General features: G+C 30.0%; 1 protein-coding gene across 1 annotated transcript in view; it reads left to right on the forward strand.

Annotated features, from left to right (window-relative positions):
• Positions 1–15,031, forward strand: part of LOC135961191 (Krueppel-like factor luna) — a 115,945-nt gene that overhangs the window by 12,048 nt on the left and 88,866 nt on the right. The gene's annotated exons all lie outside the window — the stretch shown is intronic.

Here is a 15,031-nt window from a genome sequence, read left to right on the forward strand (position 1 = left end):
GGGAAAAATTACGATAAACCTTTGTGATTTCAACCGAATTTAACTACAAGGACATCAAAGTAAAACGCGCGACTGTAAACAAGTAAGAGGCTGTGCCGAATCATATATACCATTCACCAAATTATATTTCAAAATACAAATTATAAATATTTTTAGGTAAACAAAAATTTTTTATCCAAAGTTTTTTTTTAATTTTTTGGAAATTTTTTTTTTTAATTGTTACTTAAAATTTTTTTTTAAATTTTAAAATTTTTTTGTTTTTTAATTATTTTTTTTGGTGAAAAAAAATTCGGGTTAAAAAATATTTTTTCCGATTTTGACCCATTGTAGGTCCAACTTACTATGGTCTTATATACGTCGTTGCAAATGTCTTTGAAATATCTATCATTAGATATCCATATTGTCTATATTAATGACTTAGTAATCCAGATATAGGTAAAAAAATAGGTCAAAAATCGAGGTTGTCCTGGTTTATTCCTCATATCTCAGCCATTTGTGGACCGATTTTGCTGATTTTAGATAGGAAACTTAAAATCGTACACCATCGTAGTCAAATTTTATTCATTAGTTTTAGAAAGTTGATGTTTTAGAAATATTTTAAAATGCTATTTTTATATTGTGTGTGCTATTACCTATCAGAAAATTGGGTATAATTTTAATTGCCCTTATCCACAAATAAAAAAATTGGGTAAGACTGTCAGTGCCCAGAATATCAACGCTTTATTTAAAATCGTAAAGTCACTAAAAAATAGCAAATGATACCCTACAAAGTATTAGGATTATTTAATATTAACATTTTTTTTAATATTTAAAGTTTTAATTATAATTTAATATAATTGTACGAATTTAAGTGAAATATGAATTTTGAGATGTTCTTTAATTTTCATCAATATTTTTTTTAACGAATTGAGGTTTGGTTAACTTTTTTGTTGAAATACATATTTTTTGTTCCAATTAATAAAATTACTTTTAATTTTTTATATAATTACCTATTATTGCCTGTATAATTTCATAATATTTAAAAAAAAATATGTTGTACGATTTTGAGTGACACTCACTGTATCTGGGGTGTTGAGAAAATTGATATCAACAGATAGACTCCGCTATCTATAAGGATCCAGAATATACAGTCAGCGTCTAAAGAAAGTGTACAACTTGTTTTTACATTTAAAACATTTTATTTACATATTAAAAAACTATTTGTTCTCCAGTTCTAGTATATTTAACAAAACATTTAATTGTTCTCTTGCAATATATAAACAAAAAACTAAACTAGTTCAACTGCAACAAAAACAGTAACAACAAAACCAAAAATACTCCATTTTTAACGCGTCAAAAGAAAGTGTACAGTTTAGGGAAATTAGAAGAAAAAACGTGTTTAGTATTTTATTTGACATCTTTTGGGTTTTAAAACAGTTTCAAGCCTCCTTGGCATTGTTTCTACCAATTTTGATGTCACCGATGTTGGGATGTTGAACCACTCTTCCTGCAGGATTTCGTGTAGAGAGTCATTGCTGGTAATATTTCAATTTCTCATCTGTCTGTCCAAATGCTACCACAGATGTTCAATGGGATTAATGTACGGTGACTGTAGGGGTTGTTCCAGTTGTTTCGGTGTATGATACAACAACCATTCTTTAACAAGTTAAGAAGTATGCTTCGGATAGTTGTCCTGTTGGAAGATCCAGGTTCGGTCTAGATTTAATTTTCTAATAATGGGTTCCATATTTTCTATAAGAATGTTTAGGTAATCGGGTTTGCTCATCAAACTATCAATAAATATGAGTTTTCCCATGCCACTTGCCGCCATACACCCCCCACACCATCACCTAACCACCACCATGCATTACGGTGGATAGTAATGCATGATTTTTGCTTCTCCAAATTTTACTCCTTTTTTTACTTCCGAAAATCTCAAACTTGCTTTCGCCCGTAAACAGCACAATTTTCCAAAACAATTTTCTTGGTTTTTATACCTGTTTGCGAATTCTCGAAGTCGCTCTTTATTTCGTTTGGAAATGTGGGGTTATTCTCTCGGAACTCCACCATATAGAGCATTTGGGTGTAGCGCTCGGCGAACCGTACTGTTACTAACTCTCACTCCAGACGAATCTGTTAATTCTTCGCATAATTTTACTGCACTTACTGCGAATACTTTCTTCACTGCTCTCACAATCGATCGTATTTCAAGGTTGTTAAGGCGTTTTGGTGTTCCGGCACGTTGCTGATCTTCTAAAATTTAAAATTTTTTTGTTTGTCTATAATTTTTTTTACTGTATTATGGCTTCTTCCTATTATAGAGGAGATTTCACGTGACGATTTGCCTTCATTTTTAAATTTTATGACATACTTTCTTGTTTCAATTGTAGTTTGTTTTCCCATTTTGGTTTTAAAGTTCTCGCGATCAAACAAGAAAAGCTACTATCTTAAAATCTCATGAGACTAGCAGCAAGATCCACAAAAAATTATAATCTAGGCAAAAATAAAGAATAACAATATATTTTTTTATGTAGCTAGAAAAATCTTATTGCAATTCTAAATGTGTACACTTTTTTCTGACGCGTTAAAAATGGAGTATTTTTGGTTTTGTTGTTACTGTTTTTGTTGCAGTTGAAATAGTTTAGTTTTTTGTTTATATATTGCAAGAGAACAATTAAGTGTTTTGTTAAATATACTAGAACTGGAGAAAAAATTGTTTTTTAATATGTAAATAAAACGTTTTAAATGTAAAAACAAGTTGTACACTTTCTTTTGACGCTGACTGTATATACTTTATAGGGTCGGAAAATTATATTGTGGAAATTACAAATGGGTATATATACCCATCTCACGAAGGTGAAGGGTATACAAATGCGACTTTTGGTTTATGGAATTAGCATCGCTGATTACAAGCAATTAAGAGAATGAATTATTTTAAATTTGCTTTATTATTACCATAATAATCTTGAAGTAAACGATCAAGAAACATATTATTTTTGCCCTCCACTGTAAGCATTTATCGAGTATTTAAAAAACAAACACAAACTATTTGGTTTTTGTGTTGGCTGCATATTCGATTGGTTCGTAGTATGTATCTACTTATTCATTGTTGCTCTTGTTTATTTTTTTACTTTGTTGCTGCCACTTGGATGGCTTGTTGGCTGTACGTTTGGTTGGTGAACAAATGCTTGTGTTATAATTGTTGTTATACATGTCATAATTCATCGCGGAAACATTATCGCGCACAATTAAGTCAAAAGTATTTATCACCAAATCTTATCAAATAAATCTAAATTATAGTAAATAAAATCACATCACTCATACGTCGTGTTGATTGGTAATAAATAAAAACAAAATACAACTTTTTCATATCCATACACAGGTGCTCACGAATCTGCAGACACGCAGCGAAAACAAATTCATGTGACAAACAAATTTGTTACCTACCAATAACAGCCGATTGCGTTCGTCTGTTCACAATTTTGAAAAGTTTTAATACATACGATGGTGGGACAATAATTCCGCGACTTTTTGAATTTCCCGGCACTTAACTGAAAGGGCAATACTGCTTCTGTCAAATGGCATCTGTCATTGATAGTAGACTACCTCTTGACTTGAGGAGAAATTGAAAAATGTGAATTATTTTTTGCGGAAAGAAACCATCACTCAAACCAAGGCAATGGTAAAAAAGTTGTTTACTGAATTGCGTTGTGGCCGTACAAGCACGGAAGATGTCGAACGTTCTGGACGCACAGTTGAGGTCTCTACAACCGAAACAATTGAGAATTGTCCGATCGGAGATTGAAAATGTGAGAGATTGTGGAAGCCACACATGGTTCAGTGGTTTCAATTTCGAATGATCACTTTGGTATGATGGCTTTTTTAATGATGGCTGCCGTCTTTGCTCACAATCGGGTGCACAAAAGGATACACACATGGGCACCGACTGACTAGTTCTTGTTTTGACTCGAACGATGAAATCATCTCACAAAAAATACCTCTACAAATCTTATTTTTTGGAAGGGATAATAAACGGACTTTTTTACCCACCCTTGTTCTTACAGTCTACTCTGTGTAGAATCGATGTCAGTAAAAATGCAGCAAGTAAATATTGCATTCGTCTACGTACGTTAGAACAGTGTACTGCTTTGTAAGCACAATTTATTTTTTATCGCCACTGCTTTTGATTTAACAAATTAAAGTTGTCAATTTGCATTATAAAATTTGGTTTTTATTATAAACAAGTAAGAAAGTATGGTCGGTCAAGCCCGACCATATAATACCCTACACCAAGTAAATGAGTAAAAATATTTTTCTTTAATCAATAATTTATATTTATGTGTGATTTATGTCTATATTAAATTTAACTATGTTGAATTTTTTGTGTATACCAACATTTTTAAGCGATTTAAGCACGTTAAAGTGATTTTCGGAAGCAGGTCTATATGGGAGCTATGACTAATTATGGACCGATCGTAACAAAATTTGGTGACATGAATTTTGTATATATACAACTTATTTGGAGCGAAATTTGTGCAGATACATAGATAAATTAGACATTTATGACCGATAAAGTCCAATTTCAAGGGGACTTTGTATGAGGGCTAGGTGAAATAATGGACCGATTTCAGCCAGTTTCAATAGGCTTGGTCCTTGGGCCGAAAAAGTAATATGTACCAAATTTGATCGAAATATCTTCAAAATTGCGACCTGTACTCTGCGCACAAGGTTTACATGGACAGCCAGCCAGCCAGCCAGCCAGCCAGCCAGCCAGCCAGCCAGCCAACCAGACGGACGGACGGACGGACGGACATCGTTTAATCGACTCAGAAAGTCATTCTAAGTCGATCGGTATACTTTAAGGTGGGTGTTAGACTAATATTTTTGGGCGTTACAAACATCTGCACAAACGAATAATACCCTCCCCACTATGGTGGTGTAGGGTATAAAAACACTGAAAAAAAGTTCTGTCGGTCTTGACACTTGACACAAATTACAGAAATTTCTCTCACAACCATTTTTATTTCCATTATTTTATTTGAACTAATTCGCTATTAAATACACAATATCCTTTGGTAGACAATGAAAATACACATGGCACAGTAAAACCTAAATCAGTTTTCCAACTCCAGTTGTTTCGCATTGTCAACCAAAGATTGACTATAATAAATTTCAAAGCAAATATCTAAGCTTTCTTTTGAGAAAAAAAATTTTAAAATTGTGTCTAAATTACTATCCAATAGGAGTAACCGTGGTAACTATTGCATTTAATAAGTTATCTTACATTCAGTTTCTAATTTTTGTGGCAATGTTTACAGACTTTATCGCCAGCAAAACATTATAAAAACTATCTAAATTGTTTGGTCGATTTGTACATGCTTTAACCCTTTCAGGGTCAAAAATAATTTAGGCGAGCTAAAAGTATGAACATTTACATTTATACTAATTTGAATACGCTGAATCCGGGAAAAATAAAATTTTTATATTTGGTTGCTCCCAAGTCTGTCTGTCTCTTATTTAAAACAAAAAAATGAAAACTAACTGTATTTTATTATACAGTAAAAGCGCATAGAAACAGAGTATGTTATAATGTCGAATATATTCGACCAAACCACTGAAAGGGTTAAATAAAGCTAGTTCCCGTTTGAAAAGATTTTCAGTTTTTGATATTACATATGTATGTATATTTTTTATGAACATTTCCATTGTTACTTTATACTATTTATAGGTAACACTGTGCGACAAAAAATATATGGAAAGTGTTACTATTTTTCTAGTAGAAAGAAGAGACCTTTCGAATGGTATATATCATAATAGAACAATAAAAGGTAGAATCACTACAAAATATGTTCTCAATTCTACATGCCTTGAATTGTCAGACTAATATAAAATAAAAAATAAAAGTACAATTGAAAAAAATCATCAAAAATTAACTAAATTGAAAAATATTTTAAATTCAATTTAAATGCTCATTTGAACAAAATGTCGTTAGATTTATAAAATGTCCTGAAAATAAAATTAAAGAATGGAGTGCAGCCTGCGGTGATGAGCTGAAGAAACACTCACGGATTTACATGCATCATTTCAATGACTCCGATTATATTGAACTGTATTTCAAATATAAACAAAATATTTCTCAATTTTCATTTGTTATTATTCGTATTTTTGGATTTCTGTTTTTTATTTTTCTATTATTTGACGTAACAAGGCATAGCATTTTAAACTCTCTCCCTAGTGATTCTACCTTCTAATGGTTGTATCATGGTATATATGATATTTAAGTAACCTTGAGAAATCTGTGTGTGTATTTATTTATAGGTTTGTTTTTGGGACTTAGCTGATTTTCATGTTCATTAAATGATTTCTATATTTTTATAATTTTAACTCTTTTTGTTGTTATGCTATTTTTTATCCTATTTAACTATGTCTGTTGTCAAAAACCTAACTCTCGCAACAACAAAATACATGTTATTTTGTATTTTGTTATTGTAGCAGACACATGATTTGTGTTATTTGACAAAACGGAGTGTTGGTAGGTTTCATTAAATCCTACCAACAGATTAATTTTCAGAACATATCCCTTTTTTTGATGTTAATTTATATAATTTCTTAAAAAATAGTGGTATTTCATTCCATGTTACTTTCAGGAAAATCTTGTGGATTTGCTAAACTCCAAAGTTGGAAATAACAATTATTTATGAAGTCATCAAAATACAAATAATATTTTTCATCGGACTGTTGTATCTTTTTTATCATATTTGAACTTAAAATATTTTTATTGATTCCTCTAGATAATTTAACTCAGACTACCAAAAGTCTATTTGTTATCTTGAAACTAAAAATATTGGTTCAATTGGATAATTTTACTAAAACTACCAAAAATCTATTTCTTAATTGAGACTACCAATTTTGTTTCAATTGGACCAAAGCGGCAACGCTGGTTCAGCCTCCACATACGACACACAACAGGGAATTAATATATTTGGTCAATTCATAAGGTCTCCTACCATGTCATACTTTCTCAATATCCTAATATTTCACGACTCGGCTTAACCGACTCCTAGGTATTCGGCGCAGGTCTCTGCTGATTGGTTACGATAACACAATAAACATACATAGCATACAGAGTAATATTATTTTAGGACATTTTTTGTTTGATAGGCAATAACAATATTTCCAAACCATTGTGAAATATTAGGAGATTATGACAATATGACATGATAGGAGACCTTGTGAATTGACCAATTGAATATATAAAACTCTTTAAATTCTCTACTCAATTTTCTGACAAATTGTTCATATACGTTTTTGCAAAGGAATTAATTACGTTACAAATAAATTTTGTGAACCTAACAAAAAATTAGTTAGTACTATATACTCGTAGCAGCTGTTGGATATGATATTATGGGCCATCCCCGATACTATACTTTCATACTTTTTATATGTCAAGAAAGTACTCGGATGCCTCACTTGATTAACTAATTATATCTACTTTCTGATGACTACTGTTTATAAATCGGTTAACCGAGAAACCGGGTTTTCTTCGAAATATCGGTTTTTTGCGAACCGGTTAATTTAAAATGTTGATTTTCGGTTAACCGGTTTTTAAAATTTGGGACTAAAATTAATAAGCATTATTGGTCTGATTTGAAACCTAAACTGCTGATTTACAATACAAACTTCTTTAGATCAATATTTTTAAGAATTACAATTATTGTAAATAGTAGAGGACAAAGAGTTTACTGAAAAACTTTTTCGGAATAAATTGCTCATAATGAAACTATTAAAAATTAAATTCCGCAAAATTCTAGAAGTTAAGCTAAATCTTACTATTGATTCATTGTAAACTTTGTGATGATTTTACCAAACGTTAAATTGACTTCATTAGTGTGTTTTGTTCTTAAAATTTCGTTAGCTTACTCTACAAAGTCCTTTTCAGGAGGGACAAAAAACGTTCTAAAATCCATCATTTGAAATATTTTTGAAATCTGACAATGTAGTTTTATTACTTACATATTTGGTATGATTTATAATGACAAATAATCACAGCTAAGAAGAAGTACATTTGCATCTTATAGGTCCTCTTTTGGAACTTGTAACATTTTGTGTTTCATGTCAGAAAGTCGAGATGATAATACATTTTAAAATGATCAAATATTTAATTACAAAAATTGATTTACATTTTTTTGGTTGAAATTTAATGAATAAACCAATAATTAAAACAAGTATTATATATTTAGTAACATATTTATACTCAATTTCATTTGACCGAGATAATAATTTTAAAATTTTTACAAAATGAAATGGACTTACCACTTTTTCTACACATATATGATGGTTAACCGGTTTTTTCGACGTCGGTTAACCGAAAAAACGGTTTTCTAAAAAAGGTAAATTTTCGGTTAACCGACAAACCGGGTTTTTAAAAAGTCGATTTTTTATAAACACTACTGAATAATACTGAAAAAATTGTGTCTTTTTTATTTTTTTAGAATTTTAGATTTATTATTTTTACAGTATAAATTTGATTTTAAGCTAAAATTTACAACAAATAATCCTGATAATTTACATATATTTTTTGTGTATGACTGCATTATTCTGTAAGAATAATTTGTTTGTAGCAACTGTTATTGACATGTTATCTGAAAGTACTAATTTTGCAACGAAATGCCTAATTTAATCTGTGATAGAAAATGTACGAAGTCCACATTGTTATAAGTAAAATTATTATAGAGGTGCTTGATAAATGGCCCAGCTCATAAAAACAGACAAAATGAGCGGACACATTTTAGGAATCATTTAAAATATTCCAAACTTCATTTCAAAATTGGTAAGATTTACAACTTTGGCACAAACAACTTAAAATATATTTTAATTTCCGTGTGATTTTATTCCTTTTTGCACTATTTCTAATAGTTCTTCATTTAATGTCACTGATGATCGTGGGAAAGTATAAACTTTAACAGGCGACACACAATTTTGCATTCACCGAATTTACTGCGGTTGTTGCATGACATACAAACAAGAAAATAAACGTTCGCATTCAATAAAATATGTTTTATAGTTATAATTGACAAGAGCAACATTCAAAGTTGTGACCATTTTTACAGAAACAAAAAAAAAACACATATACAAAAAGAAAACATATTTTATAGACCCTACAGTTCTTCGAACCAGTTCCGTATTAATATTATTAACAAATGAAACCAGAAGTTCCAAATCAACCTATTTAAAAGGTATAAAAGGTAACTTTCGAATGTAATACACGCATCTCATTAAGATCAATTAATTCCCTTTGTATAACCATTTACTAGTGAATGGTGTCGCTTGGTAGTTTTTATAAGAAAATTAAAGATGTTTTTTATTGTTTATATTTTTTTTTCTGTTTATTTTTGGAACAATAATTTACTGCTGATGAAGAAGTTTTTATATTTTTTGAATGATTCTCGAACTCACTGTTCATAAAGTATGCCCATCTAATGTATTGTGGTCTATGTACTCAATGAAAAATTGACAGTTTCTACCTTTAAAACCGCAGGGCATCTATAAAAAAAAACATTGTAAGTAAATACGGATACTAACACGTTCCCATACTAGTGCTACTTACTATTAAAAAAACATAAGAGATGGAGTATTCGTACACTTTACGCTGGTTACTACTTGTACTAAAGTATTCAGTTAACTGCTACTATACATCCAATTATTTTTTATCGACTGATCGACTACTGATGCAAGTACATTTCAACAGTTGTCAGGTGCGGGCTACAATAGAGGAACAGAAAATTGCTTAAATTGAAGCAATTTTAACGTAGACTTTTGACAATTCGTTGGTGTAAATATTTTTAGTATTTGACTATTTGTATGATCAAACTGGAATTGCCGATAATTTTAAGAATATCATATAAATACAATACTGAATTGTTTATTATGTTTGGTTTGATTTTATTACATTTCTTATTAATAAATAACTAATAATATGAATTTATATATTTATTAACATATGTGGTTAACAAAATTACATACTTATACTTAGTGCTTTGAATATACATATCGTCACCTAAAATGTAAAAGGGCGTACAACATTTGGGAGGATCCATTTGAAAGCGGACAGCAGTCGGATTTACCATCTCCAATCTTAATGAAATTTACCACATACATAATATATCCAATGTGTTCCTCATATCAGTGACTTTTTCAATGGGAACTCATTCCGATGTAAAAATATAGCGATTTGAAAATTGAAAAATATGCTAAAATTGTCTAAAAGTATTTACACCGCGATCTTTGATATTTTTTACATTGAAATATATAATCCGCAAATTGACCTTTAACCTTTTGGATGTAAATAATTTTATTCACACCATTTTAAAGATAAGAACTTTGCTTTTAAAATGAAATCAAAAATTATATTGGACTTTGAGCAGTTTCATAGTTACGGCCAATTATGTGTATATACTTTTCGAAAATTTTAGCATATTTTTCAATTTTCAAATCGCGATAATTTTGAACTAAAATTGGTTTCCGACGAAAAAGTCATTCATTTGAGGAATCCTTTGGAACTGTAATATGTGTGGTATATTTCTGTAAATAAATAATAAAATTGTATAGTACAGCAAAAAACATAAATAAAATAAAAAGTGTTGAAGTTACAAATATGATTTCTTTTTTTTTAATAAAGTCGATATTTTTAAAAATTGTGAAGACGTGTATAACTTTGAATTTTTTGGTTATTATGCCCTTTTGCATTTCTGATGACGATATGTAGGTATAATTGAAATATCTTCTACGCCCATCATTAACAAACGATTCTTTAGTAAAGTTTTATGAAATGTATCGTTGACTTTCGGTCACCCACATTTGTCATCCATCCAACATTGTGGGAAAATTTAAAATGTAGTGCCCTATTTATGCTTAACGTGTACAGTGTGATGATTGATACCTTATAAAATAAGAGCGACCAGACCAAATTCTACTCAAACGATAGAAATTTAGGAGTTTTTCTAAAATGCAATATTATTATTTTTACATGATAGCAATGCAATGGAAAACCTAAATTATGAGAATATGTATTTGAAAAACTCTTTTCACCTTAAACATTTCTTGTTACACTGTTAGTATCGGATTTACCAAAAATCTCTTCGTACTGAGCACTTTCGCTTTCAAATAAACGATTGCCTTGAAGAACAACGGGCCAGCCAGATTTATATGCTCATTCATTCATACATTCATGTTCATACACCACCAAATTGTACTGCCAACTCAGAGTTTATTATTTGGTACCATCTTTAGAGCCACAACAAAAAATTATATATAAAACAAATTTATTGTGGCCATGAAATTACCGTTAAGTGACTTGGCAGTCACACCAACTGCGGGCAGAGAATCAAGTCGCACCATTTAAAACAAGATGCTGGGAAAATTATATTATGAACACCCAAAGAAAAAAGTAAAGATACAAACAAAAAAAAAACAAGAACGAACAAAATTACGTGAACAAAAGGCAATAACACTTACACTAACATCACCAGCACCACCAACTCCAACTCCAACAACAACAATCGAACAGCGACTCTAAATAAGTTCATTGGAATCACGACATTACTTACTCTGATGGAAATCATCACAGTATGAGTCACTTAAGAGTATCTCTACTAAACAACTGGATTTCACTCTGTGGATTCACTTAGATAATCCTAATGGTTACACGAGTAAAGCAAAAAGGAAACAATAAAGCAAAGAAGAAAAGGGAAGGCAACAAACGTTTCATTTAAAACTGAGCAAATTGATAATATTTACTTCAAACACATTGCATATTCATAAATTTTCATCTGCAATTAAGTGTGAGATACTTTAATAATGCCTCAGATACATACATAAGTAGAAGTTTTATTTTTTTTAAAAATTGAATCTATCTTGCTTAATAAAAATATACAATTAAAGTTATAACAGAAAGTATGTTAACATTGGTGTACACGAAGGATCTCTGTTTCCTTGACTTATTTTTACAAAATTCTCGCAGGTGATTGAAGAGTTATGCCTATGACTTATTTGGCGATATCTTCAGATATTTGAAATTGAGGAAACTAAGGTAAATACCGCAGAGTTTTTTATCTTTTTGTTAAAACCAAGAAGTGTAACACTGTCAAATTTTTCTGAATTTTATTCCATAATTTCTGCAAAAATTAAATATATTTTATTAATTTATTTTTTTTTTATTAATTTTCAATAAGAAATTTTACAAATGTGTTGTTTTTGATTTTAATTTCAACCCACAAAGCTTTAACAAACATGAGTTCGAAGGTCTAGATTGTTCCAAATCCGGGTATACCGATATCCACAAAATCCAGTAGTATGATTTTTGCGTTTATATAACTAGCAATATCTCAAAATCGACTTTTTGCGAAAAAGAACTTTTTTATTGTAGAAAATGAATCTCTTGGGTATTTGAAAAGATATCGTTATTTTTATGTTACCCATAAAAAAATCGCCCTTTTGACCCTTAAAACCAAAAAATTAGGCTTGACAATGTTCCGCAAATTTATCCAGGAGTGTTAGGTCTACATTTTTTCTGAATGTACCAACTTCGAAAAAATCCAAATATGAGGTATTTTCTTAAATTTATAAGAAAAATGTCATTACCATCACCTTGCGGTAATTTGTTGCAAGAATTGGTGAAACAGAAAAATAGGTAATTTCAAAACTTTTCAAAAGAGGTATCTGTGATGAAATTCTGACAAAAAATAAGAAATTTAGATTAAGTTTATTAATATCAAACGAGTTTATTCAAAGTTAATCAATTTTATCAATAGTTTAGATAGCTATTTTTCATCAATCACTCGAAAAAAATAAAGAATATTTGAATTTTTTTTCCAAAATCAGGAACTTTTTCAATTTGCAAAAAAAGTCAAACATTTTTTATTTTTAATTTTTTTTCCAAAGATTGAAGAAATAGCTAACCCATTTGAAACAAATTTGAAAATTTCATCCCGATCGGAAGATATCGGTTATATCAATTTGTTCACTACCTCAAAAAAATAATCCCCGTTCACCCACAAATATAAAGTATTCTGCAATGAAGTTACGAACAAAAATTTTTTTTGCCGAATGGGGTCGCCTTTTATAATTTTGCGTTATATCTTTGTCATTTTCAGTCGGATTTTAATGTTTTATATCAATGTTTTTGTCTCGAGAAGATAAATTTTGCACACTGGGCAAGAACTTTAATATCTAAAATTATTAAGAATACAATGCTTAGTTTCTGAGGTATTTATAGCGAAATGTCAAAAAACTAAGAATTTTGCATTGTTTTTATATTATTAAAAAAAACTATGGCGTCTAATTCGAATTCTGTTGAAAAATCAAAGTCGCAAATATCATACTATATTTCACACAACGGATAAATGAGAGCCGTCCGTTTTTTATTTGATATATAGCTATATATAACTAGTCTATGAACAATTATTGTTCGATGGGCCGATATTCACAAACTATTTCTGTCGAATTTGATAAAGATATTGACTATATGAACCGATCCTCAAAAACTATGTCCTGGTGAATTATTTTAATACGAAACTTATTTTTGCTGAATTTTGAATACATAACGATATTCTATATGCATATAAATTTGTATGGGGGTTATAAGAAATCAACAGAGTTAGCTATTTTGTTTTAAGAATAAAGTTGTATTATCTTCAATACATTTAAATAGAATACCAACAAATTTGTGAAAGAGGCCGAAGAAAGCTTAATTAACAGTTTGTCGACCGACGGTACTTTTAACAAAACATATTTTGACCGTTTTTGCCCAAAAGTGCTTTGAAGTACACTATCATCTTTGGAATAATATATTTTTTACCTATTGGAAAACTCGTTTACCCAGAATAACGGTGAATCATTTCATGTTCCCATTGTGGTGTTTATTTGTGTTGTAATGATAAAAAATACTGTTTCGTAAAATACCATAAAATAGACTTGTAATAGAGAATGTTATAAAAGTTACATAACTAATCAATATATTAATAAAATTTAAACACAAATCGATGAGTTTTTTTATCTTTTGGATGGTGGCATGTCACAGTGTCCATTGACATAATGTCCATGGACATTATGTCACTCCAAAAGATGACATTATGTCCATGGACATTATGTCATTTTGGTAGTGTCATAATGTCCATGTGTAAAGTGTCGTAAAGTCCATGGACATAATGACACTTTTGGAGTGACATAATGTCCATGATATTTAAAAAATAATTTAAGTATTTATGTTTTAATTTAACTATCGAATTTACCTTTGTAAATTTAAAGTAGTAATAAGACGATAGCTGCGATTTTTAGTTATCTGTTATCTGAATTTAGTGGAGTTCAGATGTCACAAATTTAAAGTTTAAAAAAGTAAAAGTATTAAAATGGGTAATGTGAAATATAAATATGAATTTAGGAATAAATTTGACAAAAAAAAGAAAGTTCAATAAAAAATTTAAGAACTTTCACTTCTAAAAAATACTTTTTAATAATTTATTTACAAGAAAGGCTTTATTTAGCGACGCCGCCTGCCGCGTTCTATGGAGGAGAAAGTCCTTAAGAGCGGCCGTAGGCCGCCACGCAGAAAAACTTTATTTACAAAGACAAGTTTTATGCACTCAGTAGCATGGCGGTATCGGTATCGCAGAAAAAGGTATTTCTTATTGGCGGCCTGTGGCCGCTTTTAGAGGCATTCTCCTCCATGGAACGTGGCAGGTGGCTTCATTACATGAAGTTTTCTAATAGTGCATTTACACCGAAGCGAAATCTAGTGGATTTCAATTGAAATCTTTGTCAAAATCTATATCGTTTACACCGCTGTTTTCTGACATTTAGCAAGATTTCATTTAATATCAAAAACAGCTGACTAAAAAAACCTGCAGATTTTTTTTTTATTATAATTTTTAGTATTATAATTTGTATTTTCCTATGTATCACATAACTTTTATTCATATTTGCATCCATTGAACATATTTTTCAAACGCTACAATTTTTCCGCACTTTTTATATTATTTTTTATTTGCATCTGTCA

Source organism: Calliphora vicina, chromosome 5 (genome assembly GCF_958450345.1).
Source record: "Calliphora vicina chromosome 5, idCalVici1.1, whole genome shotgun sequence".
Classification (NCBI taxonomy): domain Eukaryota; kingdom Metazoa; phylum Arthropoda; class Insecta; order Diptera; family Calliphoridae; genus Calliphora; species Calliphora vicina.